This window comes from Schistocerca americana, chromosome 2 (assembly GCF_021461395.2).
Source record: "Schistocerca americana isolate TAMUIC-IGC-003095 chromosome 2, iqSchAmer2.1, whole genome shotgun sequence".
In the NCBI taxonomy this organism is placed as follows: Eukaryota; Metazoa; Arthropoda; class Insecta; order Orthoptera; family Acrididae; genus Schistocerca; species Schistocerca americana.
In genome coordinates, this window is record NC_060120.1 from 464,591,749 (window position 1) to 464,609,509 (window position 17,761).

General features: G+C 42.3%; 1 protein-coding gene across 2 annotated transcripts in view; it reads left to right on the top strand.

Annotated features, from left to right (window-relative positions):
* The window catches only part of LOC124588712 (extracellular sulfatase SULF-1 homolog), a 792,368-nt gene that overhangs the window by 93,532 nt on the left and 681,075 nt on the right, over nt 1–17,761 (top strand). For both annotated transcript variants that reach the window (XM_047131489.1, XM_047131490.1), the window contains exon 2: nt 12,056–12,119. The gene's annotated coding sequence lies outside the window, so the exon portion shown is untranslated. The remainder of the gene's footprint in view (nt 1–12,055; nt 12,120–17,761) is intronic.

Below are 17,761 nucleotides of genomic sequence, written 5' to 3' on the forward strand. Positions count from 1 at the left end.
GGTAGGCAGTGATTGTGGTATAGGAAGAGTGACGGAAACGATGGCACTGTGAGAGAAAGAGAGGGACTCATTGGCACTGGAAAGTAGTTGACAGTGACAGAACAATGCTGGGAAAAGTGTAAAGGAGACAGGGCCAGTGGTTGTGGCATAGAGAGAAGGAGAAAGTCGAAGTGGGTGAGAGGCAGTGATAATGACATAGTGTTTACGATAATGATAACGAGGAAGAGAGAGATAGTGATAGTGAGAAGATATACCAACTGTGGGAACGATTGAGTGAGATAGCAGCAGTACGAGGAGCAAGAGGGAGACAGTGGCAGTGAAAGGAGACAGTAATAGTAGGACAGAATGAAGGATACAGTGGTAGTCAGACAGGATACAGTGACAGTTAGAGAGACACGCAGAGATAATGACAATGGGCTGGGTTGAAAGATCAGTGAGAATGATCAACTGGGAGTGGGTGCGAGCGAGTTACAGTTAGGGAAGCTTGTGGGAGTAAGAGATGAGTTGCATTTTAAAAGAGAACGCGCTGGGTAAATTTTTGTAGGTGCTGGGGAAAGTAAAATACGGCAGGTGATAGCCCTCTTTTCAGAGAATGTTTTAAAACAAGTGCATAAGCCTCTTTCCGCTGGTAACATTATGATCTTTGCTTAACGTTAGGTTGGATGCCAATTGGAGGCGTTGACGGAACATGACGCTATAAGGAAAATATGTAAAAGGAGCAGCGACGATAAGGGTTGCAAATGGGGAAATGCACTGATGTAATCGACTCTGAAGAAAAGGGCAAATTGTTATGGCCCGGCGCCTGGGAACGAGCATCTCTGAAACAGTGAAGCTGGTTGTGTGCTCTTGTGCTACTGCCGTGAGTATGGATGGAATATGTTTGAAGGGCGGTGGAACCACAAGTAGCGACCAGGTATTGGCCGCCCACATCTCATCACAGCACGTGGAGGTCGGAGGCTTACTCGCTCTGTATCACAGATAGGCGCTGACCTGTGGTAGACAGGACGATAGAGTACAATGGTAACTCATGAACAAGTATTTCAGAGCACCCTGTTGATGAACGTGAGGTTCCGCAGCAGACGAACTCTACGTGTTCCTTTGCTGACCCAACAACATAGTCACGATTGTGGTGAACATGCGATCATCGAGATTGGACCGTGGATCAGGTCCACGGCTGATCGAAACGTACCAAGCGAGGAGGCGCAATAGTTAGCACACTGGACTCGGATTCGGAAGGACGACGGTTCAGATCTCCTTCCGGACATCTAGATTTAAGTTTTCCATGATATCTCTAAATCGCTCTTGGAAAATGACGGGATGGTCCTTTTGAAAGTTCATGGCCTGTTTCCTTTCCCACCCTCCCTTAATCCGAGCTTGTGCTCCGTCTCTAATGATCTCGTTGTCTATGGGACGATTAACACTAATCTTCATTCCTCTTGATCGAAACATCTAACGCACTTCGGACGCAGGCCGGTGTGGGCAGTATTGTTTTATGCGGCATAATCGCATTTACTTTCAAGGGAACTATGATAGTAATCGAAGACACAATGTTAGCTGTGGACTAAGTCAATGTTACATCCCTTCATTATTAATGTCTACCCCAACAACTTGGCATTTTCAGCTTAATAACAGCTCGTGTCAAAAGATCAGATTCGTGCTTCAGTGGTTCGAGGAGCTTCATAATGAACTCACGTACCAGCACGTCGTCCAACATCAGGACAGACGAGGCTTAGGATCGGCGTCTACATTGTCGTACTCACTTAAAAACGCTGACGAAGCGCGCAGTTTTTCTTTGAATTTTCTAGATCTCTTGCTTCACAAGGTCCCCGCCTGATGAACTGTGCTCAAGAACAGGTCGAATAATCTCCTTCGTTGGTGAATTACATGTATTTAGGAATCTGCCTTCTTAACGGCTAGATTTGTTGATCTTTCTACCTTATATAACTCTGAACATGAACTTTTGGTTGTACCTGATATTTGCGACTCACTCGAGTGACTGGTAGCCGATCGTGCAAACAAACCACGCCAGAGCTTTAGGTTTCTCTGAGAGCAGTTATTAAATTTGTTGTTTCTAAGGAATTTTGAAAAATCGCCAAATACGATCTTGTTTCCGAATTCAGTGAATGCTTCTAGCATAACTGTCCGCATGCTTGTTTAACCTTCGGTCTCTTTTGTACTAATAATTGCGTATTGCTTGGATCTGCTTTAGCAGTACATTTTAAGTCTGTTATTGAACAAAGTGAGTCCTACTGATCAGTCATTATCTACCAGGGCACGAAACTACCTTCTACGTGGCGTAATTGTTTTCACAATTTTAACCTTAGCTCATCAATTTTGTCTTCCCCTTAGCTCATTCTTTGCTGTTGAATACTCAAGTAGCTTCAAATCATTTTCTTGTCGCCTCTGTTAAGCAGAAATGTCTTCTTATATTTCCTGTTTGTTTCGTAGAACGCTAGTAATAAATGAAAGGACACTAATCTCGTGATCACTAATTCCTATCTCTACATTTTCTGAATATGAAAGTTCGAGCATGTGTTTAGTAAACAGTAAGTGAGGTGGGGCTCGCATTCTAGATTATGTGTTTTAGAAAAAGGATGGAAAGTCCTAAAGGAAAGTACAGGTATTTTCTCTTGTAATAGGACGCTGTCGATTTCTTTGTTGGACTTGTCGAAATATTCTCGTTGTCCATCTGCTGTAACCTCCTCCTCTTCCTTCCTCCCGTTCAGTAAAGTAGCCAGAAGAATCTTTGTCCCAGTTTCCCATCCTAATCGTGGCACACCAAAGTCTCGCGCTATCTATATGACATGAATAGGAAGTTTACGCACGATATTCTTAGAGATATCTTTGAAGCATTCCACCATTTCTATACTTAATGCGGATGGACAATAGAAACATTCGATTATACCTTTGGTCCACATTCGAGGCACTTCCGTTCACCCAGGTTATGTCGCATTCTGACTCTTTATATATGTCACGCGAGGTTATTGAGCTCCTCACTGCGGTAAACACTCCAGAATAATTGGCGTTCATCCTATGCTTCAGGGTCTGCTCGGAATTTGAGACTTCGCTGTTATCCATTTGTGGTAGCCTTTTGTTCCAATTCCCGAATTATTATAGCTAATAATTGAGGGCAATTTAGGGATATACCCAGCACAACCTTGCTGTTGATTAGTATTAAGTTTACGCTTTATTTTTAATAAAATAAAAGATCGTCCGTTAATAAGTGTAGCTGTGATATAATCTTGGTTCTGCAGTGCGCTACATCTGGCTGCCTATCGATTCTTCAGAGCGCTGTGACATGACTGAATAGCTTTACCCTATCAATGGCAAGCCATACCACAGAGTCCTGGAATCGTGTTGCTGATCACTGCGTTGTTCTTTGCATTCATCAAGTGAATACCATATCCAAACACAGACGAATCGCGGAGCTCAACTATGTAAGCAATGCCCTCGCGAACAGGCAGCTGTCTGAGTGGCATTTCAATGTTTCTGTAATAGTACTGTGCATACACACTGTCCCTAGAATACAGCACACTGTGTTGAAGAATGCTTGAACTACACAGAGGAAACAAAATTGCAACCCCAAGAAGGAGTAGTGCGACGTAAAGAAGTAGTAATTGTGCTCAGAGGATGCACAATTTTTGCACTAAATCTACTGTTCTTCTGACCTTCGACTTGAAAATTTTTCTACGCAATACATGTTTTCGTCGTTGCCTTCAAAAAAGAGTTGTTCTAGGCTAGGCTTTCTTGCTCTTCACACTCATTTTTTGCTGCCTATATTATCTTCGGCTGATTTCTGTTTTCCCTTCGTCTTACTTCCTTTTTCTTCTCTTTCTTTATCTACCGATTCTAGGTCACTGTTATATGGACTGGCTGTAAGTAGCCCTATGGCCGCAGAGTCCTTCTTTCGGCCGCTAGTTTTACGTTTTCTACCTACTCAAAGAGGTCAGATGCCACCACCGAAATGGCCACCTTGCCCGCATTGACCCCTTTACAAAAAGCCTGCCTACCCTCTAATAGCGTGACGGATCTCTCAGTGGCCGCCCGAAGTGGCCGTGCGGTTAAAGGCGCTGCAGTCTGGAACCGCAAGACCGCTACGGTCGCAGGTTCGAATCCTGCCTCGGGCATGGATGTTTGTGATGTCCTTAGGTTAGTTAGGTTTAACTAGTTCTAAGTTCTAGGGGACTAATGACCTCAGCAGTTGAGTCCCATAGTGCTCAGAGCCATTTTTTTGATCTCTCAGTGACTACAGTTGGATTATGGAGTCAAGATATGACACTTTCAATATAAATTCATTAAGAAGTCATAAGTCAAATTACCTCTCCACAACAAATACACTACGTGACCACTTACCTTACATCAGAATAAATAGAATCCACCGAAATTATTGTAACTCTGAAGAGCGACACAGCAGACATGTTCATCAGGTGACTGGACATCCCAGGCAGAATAATTTAAAGCATTTCCCGCGCCATTGCACCTTATGGCACCCAGGACCCCAATGGTCACTTTGCCCGGTTCTCCCGCACCTTTCTTCGTAAAAACACGGTGTATATTTAAGACAGGGAAACATATCAAGAAGCCGTTGTGAATCCAAAAAAATGGCTGGAAAGCGTTTTATCGCGCTTTTTCCATTGCTCTTAGGCCTATGTCAGAGAGCATTATTCTCTTCACAAGGTACATCCAATTGTAACGTTTCCAAGTTAATTATTTCTGTCAGAAAGAAGGAAGGTTATGAGGCTAAACGATCATCATTAGAGATTAATGCACTGTCACCTTGCTAGCGAATTTCCGTGTACTAACGGACGAAGCGAAATATCCTTCGAGGTCTGAGCGGCGGCATATTCGTGTATAAGCCCGAGAACAAGTGGACGAAGCCATAAATAAACTGCACTCCGGTACTGCTAAAAGTATGGCGACGCCCTACTCGAGCAAATGGCCAATGAATTCACTACCAAGGCTGTACAACAATAGAAGCGAGGCCGACCTTTCTTGCTCCACAGCTCATAAAGTTTCAGTGGCATACGGCGGAACCATTACGACGGGGTGTGTTATTTTGAAGCCGCTTATTGTTTTGGAACTAATTGACTTGCTGCCGGACGTAAACAACAGTCAATGTTCATCGCACTAAGCCTCCTAGCGTCCTGTGTATTCCCTCTTCTGTATTCCTACAGATAAGATGCGCCTGTTCACATTTGTACTGCGAATGCAGACCATGTGAGATGCCATAGTTGTATTCTCTCGCACCAGGACAGACCACAAAAGTTCCAACAGTCCACCAAAATGGTGTTTCTACTGACTTTCCTGCACAGAAGTAGCCCGTAGGTCGCTAAGTTGGACTCTCTTGGTGTGAGGCTGTAATGAAAGTTACTAGGGAGTGGGCTAAGGCTCTAGAACGCTACTAACTGAACAGTCTGATTAAAAGTTTAGGGATGACGCTGACTTAGAATAAACGGAAACGTCACAGCAGCAAAGTCATAAACTGCTAACAAGTGATAAAATAAATGTTCGATTACAATGTCGCACGTTATATAGTTCACAGTTAACAACCTCAATATTTGGTCAATAAAGCTTTACATAAATCACCTCGCAAAACAGCTTCCAATTTACACGTTCTGCTCTGCATTGTACGCAAAGTCGAGGTGCATTAATATTTGCATATTTGGGTATCAGTAACATATTAAATGTGCAGCATTGCCGATACCGAACCGTACAGCCACTATAACCGCCTGCTAACTCTAGGATTGGATTATCGGACAGCGATATAACGAAATACAGATATATTGGAGATATATTGGAATCAAATACTCGATATTTTAATCGATATTTCTCCAGCCGATATATCGGTGACATCGATGTCCTGTGGTGACATAATAGGACAAAAGTACTATTATTATTATAATCATCTAACCCATAACAGACAAAACTCAAGTCTACTTCCTTTTTAGTATTGAAATACTTAAACATAAAAGCGCTGCCTACCTACAGGTTTTTACTTTGAAGCTCTTTTTACTATTATCAGTTGAGTAATTTCGTTACTCCTCTCAGTCGAATGTAAGGTTGGCAGAAATAGAGGAAATGTGGAAGCTAAAAAAAATTAAATAAAGAGAACAACTTCAGAAACTTATCCACAGTTATCAGTATACTTCTGAATACCACCTACTAGGCGGGTAGGAGATAATTCATTCTCAGTCTACAAGGAAATATCTGAACTGACCCAGTATGGTCCGTTCGATTATATCGAATATGGATATTTATTTTTCGATGTCCCATCCCTAGCACGCATCTCACGCACTCGACTGCAGCCAGTTCGAAACACTTCGCTCGGATCTAATTGTTGACATGCCGAAGGCGCACGATGTGCTTCGTCTGCATGACATTATAATGCTACAATTTTAAATAAAACTGGTAATAAAAGAAGTTGAATAAATTGTATTATCTCTTACTATTGAAGGTAGCTGCTATCAGTGTCAATACAATCTGAATACAGATATAAAGAAACGTTAATAGATGAAAATATGTCTACACCTTACTCCATCTCTCACCACACCACGCCACAAAAAAATGGTTCAAATGGCTCTGAGCACTATGGGACTTAACATCTGAGGTCTTCAGTCCCCTAGAACTTAGAACCACTTAAACCTAACTAAACTAAGGACATCACACACATCCATGCCCGAGGCAGGATTCGATCCTGCGACCGTAGCGGTCGCGCGGTTCCAGACTGAAGCGCCTAGAACCGCTCGGCCACGTCGGCCGGCTCACCTCGCCACATTTAATGTTATTCTTCTTAACTAGAATGTGAGGACTGGGAATGAATGCTGTGGCTCCCAGAGCCAAAAATGTTGCAAGCTATTAATATCAGTGCAACTACGGTGGCCGCCACAGAACAAATAACGAAATTTTACTTATTGTCCATATACAGTGCATTAGGAATAACGCATGATTAAATCTCTATGTGATTTGGTGCTATACAGGGTGCGAAATTTAGCACACAAATATGCCGCCTCTGGCAACAGCAATAGCTCTAACCCGGCTTGGCATCCAGTCGATCTGAGCTTGGATGAAACGCATGAGCACGTCATTCCATGTTGCATCAACTCTGTGACAGAGATCATTAATCATAGTGGCTGACGAGTCTTACCGTATCAGTCTCCTGGAAACACGTCACTAGAGGTTTCAGTGGATAGAGAGATGGAGAAGGCTCTGGCCATACCAACAAGTAAACGCCCTCTGTATCGGTGTAAGTCAGGACACCACGCTAAACATGCAGTCTTGCGTTATTTTGTTGAAATACAACCTCACGGAGACCTCGAAAATGTCAGAAATGTGATGCCTGCTGCTTAAATTACCGGCTTGACCAATTGCACGCCATAGCAACATGGCAGGTGCTAGAGCCATGTGACGATGACGCAGTCTGCCAACGTTCGTTGTCCACGGCCCTGCACATACGAATTTGTCCATTTTGATGCCGTACACTGAAACGACGGCGTGGTGTCACCCCTCTGTTGGCTGCGCTGCTAGCAGCCCACTTCTTGCTCGTACCGCGTCTAGTCAAGCTGCAAAATGGGCATCTCCCGACAATCCATGGTTATTTAGACGTCATCGCACTTATCCTTGTGGACACTTGTTTTGTTGCTAATATGTCCATTTCTCTTGCAAACATGCGTGACTGTACGATCCCTCATGGCCGACCAAACAGCATATCTGTCCTCTCGGGCACTAGTCGCACGAAGCCTTTGCGATTTTGCATAGCGTATACTATGGCCCTCCTGGACTGATTGATTCCTCATTCACATGATACTCGAGAGATCCCAACCAAGACGAGCAAACTCGTGAGATCCCCACCAAGACGAGCAGCAAGTCGTGCAACTGGGTGAACCCGACCCAGCTTTTGAGGTGGTCAGCTCCATATGCAGCCACTTTCCAAAATAGATCTCAAACCCGAATCCAGCCATCCTGATTTAGGTTTTCAACGATTTCCCTAAATCGCTTATGCCGGAATGGTTCCCTTACAATGGCCCGTGCCCTTCCCCATCCTTCCCTAATCCAGTGGGACCGATGACCTCACTGTTTGGTCCCCTCCCCCAAATCAAGCAACCTACCAAAATAGGTCATCTGTGTGCAGTGGTCAATTTTTGAGTCAAGTCAACTATGCACCGATGTAAACAAAAGTTAAGTTGGCACTACAGTATTTTTCTCCCTGTTTCCGTAGAGTTAAGACTCCCTGTGACCATTATGCTCACCCAGTCATAGGTATGGTTAAAATGTTTGACTAAATATTCATGCCCGTGATGGGACTCTCCTCAAGGTATTTAAAAGATTAAGAAACTATTTTCATTCTATATAATAATAATAAGAAACATTTTAAAAGATAATTGTGACTGACTTCATTATTTAACAAAATGTTGGTTGAAGAATCATTCAAGGAAATACGTGACTTCTGTGTTTTTAGTGTGCAGCTCTAAGCTACTGCACATTGTGTTTCTTTCTGTTTCTGAAATTTATTTCTCCCAACAGTGATCACCTTAATGGCATCTTCACTTGCCATATGCTCCATACGGTCATTTCTGACTTACTAGGACGCAAGGAGCAGGAACTGCCACACACCGAACAGCACTCTGAGGAAGTGACTAATGAATACACTGCTACCAACAGTTTAGTGCAAACATTACTAATAGCAAATAAAACAGTCATCTGCATTCTACCTGAAAATAACACACTTCATCGCGGTCAGTTGCATGCTGCCTACATTGTGCTGCAACGTAAACTGTTTTCCGTAGCAGTCTTCTTTACCTAGAAGCACTGAACTGTCTCCTCACGTAATTTAGTATTACTGCATTTTCAGTTTCATCACGCATCATGACATAGTCTACAGTAATCACCACACATGGTCTATTCTTTTCAGTTCACTCAGCGGTTAGATTGAGAGTAAATGTATTAGTCTCTAGTTTGTTTTAGGTTTTGTGTATCATTTTCCATTGACTTCCTATAGTGACCGTCGATATACTGAACCATTTTAACGAAGCGGTGGTACCTGTCTGTGAAAACAAGTTTTATGCTGAATTTCTAAGCGAAGATTGCGAAATAATAAAAATACTGATAGTAACTGGTCTTGTTTGTTGTTAAGTAATCAGTCGCAGTATCTAATGTTTTAATACTAGTTTTCTTTGTTGGTTATAATATACGAAGCTATGAGTGAATGACAGTGGAAAGGAGTTACATTCAGTGAATGAAGTTGTAAACCACAATGACTTTCTCAGTGTGGGCTCTGTGAACAGTTACCGAACTGCGCTGTGAGAAGATTGCAGAATGTACGCTGGCCCTTCGCAAACAACTCTTTTGCATACAGGTAGGTTTGAACAGCAGGATGGTAGTTCACTTGTATTTCGTTTGAGTCCATTGTTATCGGAATGACGTTGCAGCCGTTCATGCAGATGCAAACATATGCTTGTGAATCAGCTACTCACATCAAAAGTAACATTGATAATACTGCACAAACAGCTCTGTCCACAGAGCAAGATATAAACTAAACTTACATTTACCAAGAAAGAATAAATATAAAACTGCAGACATCATTTTCTATCAAGGAACGAAACTGAACAATGAATTGCTCAATGAGTTCATGTACATTACTAAAGCGAACTTATTGAAAAAGCAGTTGAAAATTTCATATTAAGCTATACAATATCTACCGTGAAACCTCAATGAAGGACTACAACTCATAGCAGGCGTTGGTAAAAAGTATAACACAAGTGAAACATAATAAAACAGTACTGTTTCATATAACACTTAATACTGTTCTTTTTCGCTTCTTTTCCTTTTCTAGAAAAACTTCACTCCCAGAGCTCTTTCTGAGCTCAGCATCTCACCCTCTCAGAGGGATGCTATGTCGAATTTTTCGCTCTAGCAAATGAGAAATGGGAAGCAAACATTGTCACCGTGGTCGTGATGTCTGCTGAAAACGTGATGTTACATTATGAAATGATGTGTCTACAGTGTGTCCAGTCTGCGCAGCCACTGGTAGTGGGATATAAATGAACAGTGTAACGTTAGGTTTTAATGTTGTTAAATACCGGTTCCTATTACAAGGCCATGACCGACGGCCTGTCCCATCCTTGTCACACTATACCTATAAGTACGTCAGTGCCTGTATATATGAATTATATTATTTTTTATTCTTAAACTGTAGTGCCATGACAAGTCCAAGTTATACCTCCTGACCAGTTCTCTCGTTTGAGTAGACAAAATAAATTCACCGAGTTTATGTCTATGTAGACATATTCAGTTTATTAAGTGAATATTTACTTGCAGCTGTTAGATGAATAGCTATTTAAAAAAGATCAACACCTGGAGCTATTAACTGAAGAGCCTGTCCCAAGGGTAACATGCTGTCAATATTTATTCAATAATGTTGATTTCATTGTCTCCACTATCAGTGGCTGGAATTCTTTTCGCAGCTCGAGGCTATCAAATGCACCACTCCACCCTCAGCTCTCCCAGCATCTGAAGAGGCCCTGAGACTTAAATTGGCTGTCTTTGCTGTCTACCTGTAACACAATTAACGATAAGAGAGGTGCAGTAACTTTCTGGTCATTCATTAATAGATCTCCAAGTGACTACAACAAAGATTCCACATTTACTAATCTGACTCATTTCCTACCAATACTTTATAGGTCACTGACAACGTCACAGTCACAAATTAAGTGCATCTCAGGCATGTTTAGGCCGGCCGGAGTGGCCGAGCGGTTAACGGCGCTACAGTCTGGAACCGCACGACCGCTACGGTCGCAGGTTCGAATCCTGCCTCGGGCATGGATGTGTGTGATGTCCTTAGGTTAGTTAGGTTTAAGTAGTTCTAAGTTCTAGGGGACTTAAGACCACAGCAGTTGAGTCCCATAGTGCTCAGAGCCATTTGAACCATTTTGAAATCAGGCATTTTTATAGGAACGTATTTTACATAAAAGCTCATTTAAGCAAATGCAAAATGGTACACAGAAACTGAAAATAACTCCACTGTGCCAACACAATCTCTGTGAAGTTATCTTGTCTACCCACATAAGAGAAGTGGAAAGGAAATGGTGGGGAGGTGTAATCTGTCTGTAAACTGTAAACCGAGCAGTGCTCATGTTGGAGGAAGTCGTCTTTCCCGGAAAAACGCTACAAATGCCGTACACCATTACTGAGAACCAGTTCCTCTGTAGCAGTGTAGAACAGTGTGCAGAGATTTTTCGTAGAATCCGCCTATATGCTTTCCGTATTCAGTGCAGTGTTAACACAATGTGTGGAATATGAAGAATACACCCCTCCCCTCCCACCCTCGGAAGTGTCAGAGCACCGCGTCACCACCGCTTCATAAGGCGAGCTGCGAAGTGATCCCTATAACATTGTGAAATACCCTGCAGTTGCTTTTTGCGGCATACTGCAGTAGAGAGCAACGGAAACTGCCTGCTCGGTCATCATTTTGCAGATCTATGGAGGGAAATGGATGACCACAATCCAACGACTTACCTTATCTCACACTTCCATCCTCCACCGCTGCCTCTCCACCCTCTTACACACGCGGAATGCAAATTAACCCCTAAGACGGTTCTGCAGCACTTACATGTGGCACACGCATTTAATATCTGTCCTTAACACTCTTCTTTTAACAATAAACAACAGTTTTATACTACAAAAATTCCATTTTTAATGATCTGCGATTTTTATATCTCCTACAATGCGGGAACTATTAGACCTAGAAAAAAATGAATAAGACCTTTATTTTTCAGGAAATTTAGTACTGTTTCATTTTTTACCGGGAAACATTTTCACTAGATGGCGCTGTTTTCGAGACATTCAAGAAGGACCTTAAAAAGCGACTTTTACATCTCCCCAACTCCCAGTAGTCACCTCACCGGTCAGGATTTTTAGCATATCGTTCTTGCCACCGCCTCCGCGGACTACAGCACAATAATTTACGAATACACGGATTTTTCTCCCAGTCGACATGTTTTGGTCTTCACTGACTGTGTTATTAGTCACTCTGCTCATATATTTTGCTTTTGTGTTGCAGGCGTGATCGCTCCCTGCTCAATAACACGGCGAGGGGCGACATCTCTTCAGCGCGTCTTCGGATGGTGAGTTTACAACGACAGCACAGCGCTCCCATGCGTCCTTTTGTAACGCTGAGCCAATTTTTCCCCTTTATCAGCCAGTGCGAAATGTTACTACTGGATAACAGCCACATTTTTTGTTTCGTTTTCTTTTCTTTTGTTTCGTTTGGCCTCCAGAGTTTGTACTCTATTTAGCCATTGAGGACACATTTCACATAGAACACATAATCGTACGAAGAAAATTCAAAATGCATATTTACAGAACTGGAGGCTGAAGCCGTCAACTTTTTCCTCAAAAAATCCTTAACAAATACGATATAAGTAGAGTAGATGTATTTACGTAATCACTTCACACTACCTCTTAAATTTAATAATGAGTGATAGACACAATAAAAATATGAGTCCTACAGATTTTGCCCTATACTCTTAAGAAAACTAACTATCACTTTATACTGGGGAGTGTCTTTAGAAATCAAAAGAGGAGACGCTGATTGAGGGAGAGGGTAATCCATACTCATTCAAGTTCTCATTAATTTCGATCTTTCATTGTCAAGTTTGAAACACGAAAATAAGATGTGGCGTACAAGAGCTGCTGACCAGGAATGCCACTCTCTTGCAGGGAGATTGTAAATGTTGATTCTATACAGATGTAGAGGAAGCGAGGCAGGGTTAAGGCGGACTCGAATGATGGTGGAAATCGTAGCTCGGTCCAAATGCCTCCTCGTAAACCACGGTCTTGTAGTGAATTGAGGTTGTAATGCCGCAAAATATACGCCTTTCGTTTGTTGGGATACATTTCACATCTCGTCATTGCTGTTTTCCGTGATTCTTGACTTGACGTAAGTAGTCTGTACACGGTAATTTCACATCGAGAATAGTTCTTGTTGATGCAGTTTGGATCACTGAGACGTCAACTTCCTCGTGATAGCGGACGCCACAGGTGCACTGCACCCACAGGAGCATGACTGTCTGCCCTCTCCCTTTGCAGTCAATATATTCCAGTACCATATCCAAACATAATGGTTGGGAGTTTTATTTGATTTTTGGAGTTGAATACATTTAAGAACACTGGGGGCGGACACGATTAATATCTTTAAGATGGGGTTGAAGAGACTAACTTAACTGCTTCAAAAATTCCCGCAGTTTCTACGGTAAAAACTGAAGCACTTTTACGTAGTTTGAAGACTTCACAGGTTTGAATGTGTGGACATAGAAAAGCACATCCATCATACTCCTATTGTGGAATTTTGGATCCATCAGTATATATACATATATAACCAGACCACTGAGCTTCAATGAGTCAATTAAATCTACAATACGTTAACACTCAGCGTGCTTCTCATGTTACAATAATAGACTGGAATTGGCAGCTGACTGAGTCAACATCATATTCAAATAAAAACAAATGTGACGAACATAGCATAGAATTTGACAGGATGCCAAGAGTCAAAGCTTGTGCACACGGCCGGAATTTTAGTTCTTCTGTTGAAGGCTTTCCATAATTTGTTAACGTAGTGTCTGTTCTTGTAGAGAGGACATTTCATGATGGCCATTCCTTGAATAAAAAATTTATCTGACAGCATTTAACGTCTGATCCTGAAGGGCATCTCTCCCGCCACCACCAAAAGCGGTTTTGTAGGCGTCGAACACATGGCTCCAAGAAAGATACGAATGGCTCTGAATTGAAGAGCATCTAATTCGGAGAGATAAATCTTAGGCGCATTGTGATACAGCATACAACCTTAGTCCAGTCTAGATCGACTAATCCCTCGGTATATCCTTAGTACAATATTTTGAAGCGCTTCCTACAACACTCGGGTGAGATAGCGGGTTGCATTTAATCCTGTCTCGCATTTATCAACAAAAAATTGTATGTGAGGCGCCCAACTGAGCCAAGAGTCAAATGTCCTTCCGAGGAATGGAGCATAAGATATTATCTGGAAAGTATACTTCGCGCATGTGGCGTGATCAACGATGAGGGCAAAGTTCAATTTTTCAAAAAGATACGGTCACCGATTTCTCAGCCGAGATATTCAACCGACTGTTAAGACAGCCATTCATCGATGTGTCCAATGGCAATGAGTAATTCCGATTTAGCCTGAATATATGAGTCTGCGTATGAATAAACACAAACATCGTCTGTATATTGCAAAATTTTGTCGGGATATACAGGAAGGGAATTAACATTGCATCATGGGGCAGTCCCTAAGAGACTATAACGCAGCCACACAAAAATATTTGTCATTTAAGCTATTGTGCTTCTGAATCCTGTGTTGTGCAACAGTTTGACGTGACACAACAGCCAAGCGAGTTTGTCGATCACTGTCACTCACATGATTGAAAACGCGAGAACTTTGTATTAATTTTGATGATATGAATTTTTGTAACCTTGTTAAAAGAGTCTGCTTCCAAGGCTTAGCACTCTGCTTATCAGGTTATCTCGTGAAACTCACAGCTTCGATCCCCAGCATTCTCAGATAGGTTTTCTCGCTATGGAGACTGGACTGAATCCACGCAACTGAAGAAAAAAGAAGAACTGAGAAGATGCTTGCTGTGTCATCATCTATCAATGATCTGTACGACAGTGGCGTCGCGGAGATCAAACCGAAGAAGAAACGCGTTCCATCGTCACGCAATCTAACAGTTATTTGGTAAACACTGAGCTCCTAAGCAATCCCTGTGATCAGCACATTGCTGTGTTCACCTGGAGAAGACGAAGCCGCAGTGTCTGGAGCGAGCTCCAAGACGAATCTTGTGGTAGACTCACGAGCCAAGTATTACAGTACGCCGTCGCATATCTTCCACAAATATTGACATATAGGCTGCTTTGCTCTGAGGCGTCGTTCCCAAACGAAATATCTGACTGATTCCAACCGACAAAACATCGATGCCTTCTCGGAATTTCTTTCGGCGACGCCCGAACAGCAGTTAACCGGTTCTCTGTTAGTCCGTTTTCGAGAACACGCCGACGCCTGACGTCAGAAATTAATGAGCAGATGTCAGGCTGTTCTGTTCTTGCTACTGTTTGACCACTATGTGTGTGCGTGTGGGGGTGGGGGGCGGGGGGGCTTTAAGAATGTTAGAAGAAAGAAAAAAGCAGCAGGTGGTCCGACAGAGACAGAGGAGGCTTGGAAGTTTCTTTGCTTTGCAACGAGTTTAGCATTTCGTAACTTAGTGATCATCCAGTGATAAACAACGCGTAACTCTCCTGCATTTGAGTGCCTTGTCTTCTCTAAACATATAGGCAACATTAATGTGAGATACAACTCCAGGCGTGCCTCAGTTCTTACATTATCTTTTGTGTGCTTTTAATAGCGCCTTTTTGCTTTCGCACTTGGATAGGCAGCCACAGTGTCTGAAGTTATGTGTTGCGACAAAGCAATGTTAACAACTCCCCTGCTCCTTGGTGTTTTAGTAGGAGGACTATTCAGTCGGTGAAGCGTTTTTGTGTTGGTTTTGTACGGATACAAAACGCATTGTATTGTGCAAAAGGAGCGAACTAAGACACGCGAAATGCTTATATACTTTGACAGTGATACATCTACTGACATCACTGTTCGTTTTATAGCGGAGAAGTAAAATTAAGTGCTTCAGCGGATTAAAAGCATAAATCTCATACACATCTGCTTAATTTCTTGTTAACTTTTCGGCTCCATAGCAAGGAAAGGAGCTAGCAGGGTGGCAACCGGTATCTAGTTTCACACAAATACGCGCTCAGGAGATGTTACATGTTGACGCAAAACTTCAGTTTTTCTCATGGCGTCAGATTTTAACAGTGGATTCATTCTGTTTCTTTGTGAAATACACAAAATCTGTTTCTCGTCACCAATGACCTGTAAAATATGAAAATTCTTTTCCGTATGTTTAGCTTCTGTACATCAATAAGGATGAACAACTTTAGCACAACAGGGTATTAGTAGCGGGTTGTTTCTAAACTGTGCAGCTACGTACTCGCTATGATGAGCTAAGTAAACATAACTGGTACGAGTGTATGGTGGTGGAATTCTTCTCTGGATCAGCCCTGTAATGCCCCGCATTTGCAGTAGCTGTTTGTAACGAAACTAGCACCAGAATGACAAACTGTAGAATAATGTAAATGATATGTGATGGTATGTGCCAGATGTTGTTCGTTCATCAGGCTGTATTACGCTGCAGGCGAAAGACAACTGAAGTTGTTCGTTATGTTCCATGTCAGCGAAAGTATGTGTTCGTTATATAGGCACTACGAACGCGTGGGATCTTGTTTCCTTCTACTACAGCGTTTAATCTTCGTCGAAGGCCTTGCACTAAGTTGTGGTTTTTTTTCTTTTTTTTAATCCACGAAACACCCCACAGATGTAATTCATTCGACATGTTGACTGCAATTTGCGGCCTGAACAGGTCAGTCAACTACTCATTTTATTCGAATGTCCGATGCTACGACCCTTCCTTTCTATTTAGCAAAACTGTCATGGTAGTGTAGAAAAGATTTCACTGCAGTTGCCGCTGTGTGGAAAGTATACTGCTGCTTATAATGTACTCATTAACACCTGCGTTGATATTACTAAACACCAAAACTAACTGTCAGGGCACAAAATATGTAAAAAGCACCAGGCCATACCACCATCTCCGCCGAAGTTCACTAGCTCTACAATTCAGGTAAATACCGTTCGTTAGACATCCGAAAAGATACGCACAGGCCCGTAAGAGTGGCGCGTCTTGGACAGAGGCTCCGCCACGCCATCATGGATGTTTTCATTGCTCCATAGATCAGCGACAGCGTCATGTACACCATACTAAGGAACGTCGCACATTTTCTTGTGGTTAGTGATTTATGGGCAGCAGTGCGACTGCGGAAACACCGTCGTATCGCCTCTTGACGGATCATACCGAAGATTGATACGTAGAATGCATTTTAGGTTCCGGCAGTGCCGACTGCTTAGTTTCTTATGCCAACCAGAGCTGGAAGCGTGGGCAATGTTTTCGATATTTCCGCCACACAGCAATAAATATTAGACAGAGTTATCTCCTGTGAAATCTCTTCTTTGGAATGAGTTGACTTTAAGGAGTTGAAATCGCGTCTCTGTGGAAGTCACATCCTTCTTTAAATGACGGAGAAGTTTTTCCACCGAGTTTGTTGCTGTAATTTTATTAGAAAGCTTCTTTCATCATATTATAGAGAGTTAATTGTATGCTAGGGAGACATCTTCAAGAGAAAACCCTCAGCATTTCGTCCATTTTTTTCTCATGATTTCCAATACAAAGGTGCCACTCAGCTCTCTTCTTGGCCACATGCTACACAAAATGGATCTTTGATGCTGACTCATCTGACCGTGACTCCAAGGGGTAGTCACACAGTTTTAATCATCAAATCGAAGAAATAAAGTTATATAATTAATTTTTTGTTTATTTGCAGTTACATGCCTACGGTTCTAGTACACAGTGTAAATCTCGCGCCACAGTATCGTATCACGCCGTTGAAGAAGCCAAGACAGAATCGCGCTGCCCGACCTCCATGTCAGCTTATTTATAACGCGTAGGCCTGCAGTATTCTGTACATAGTTTGCATATTCTTCCAGCTCCCAGCAGTGTGTAGAATTTACGGTAGGATCTTCTTCAATAATACGCATTATGAATTTTTGTATCTTCATTAATAAACTATGTCATTATTGCTAATTCCCTAATGT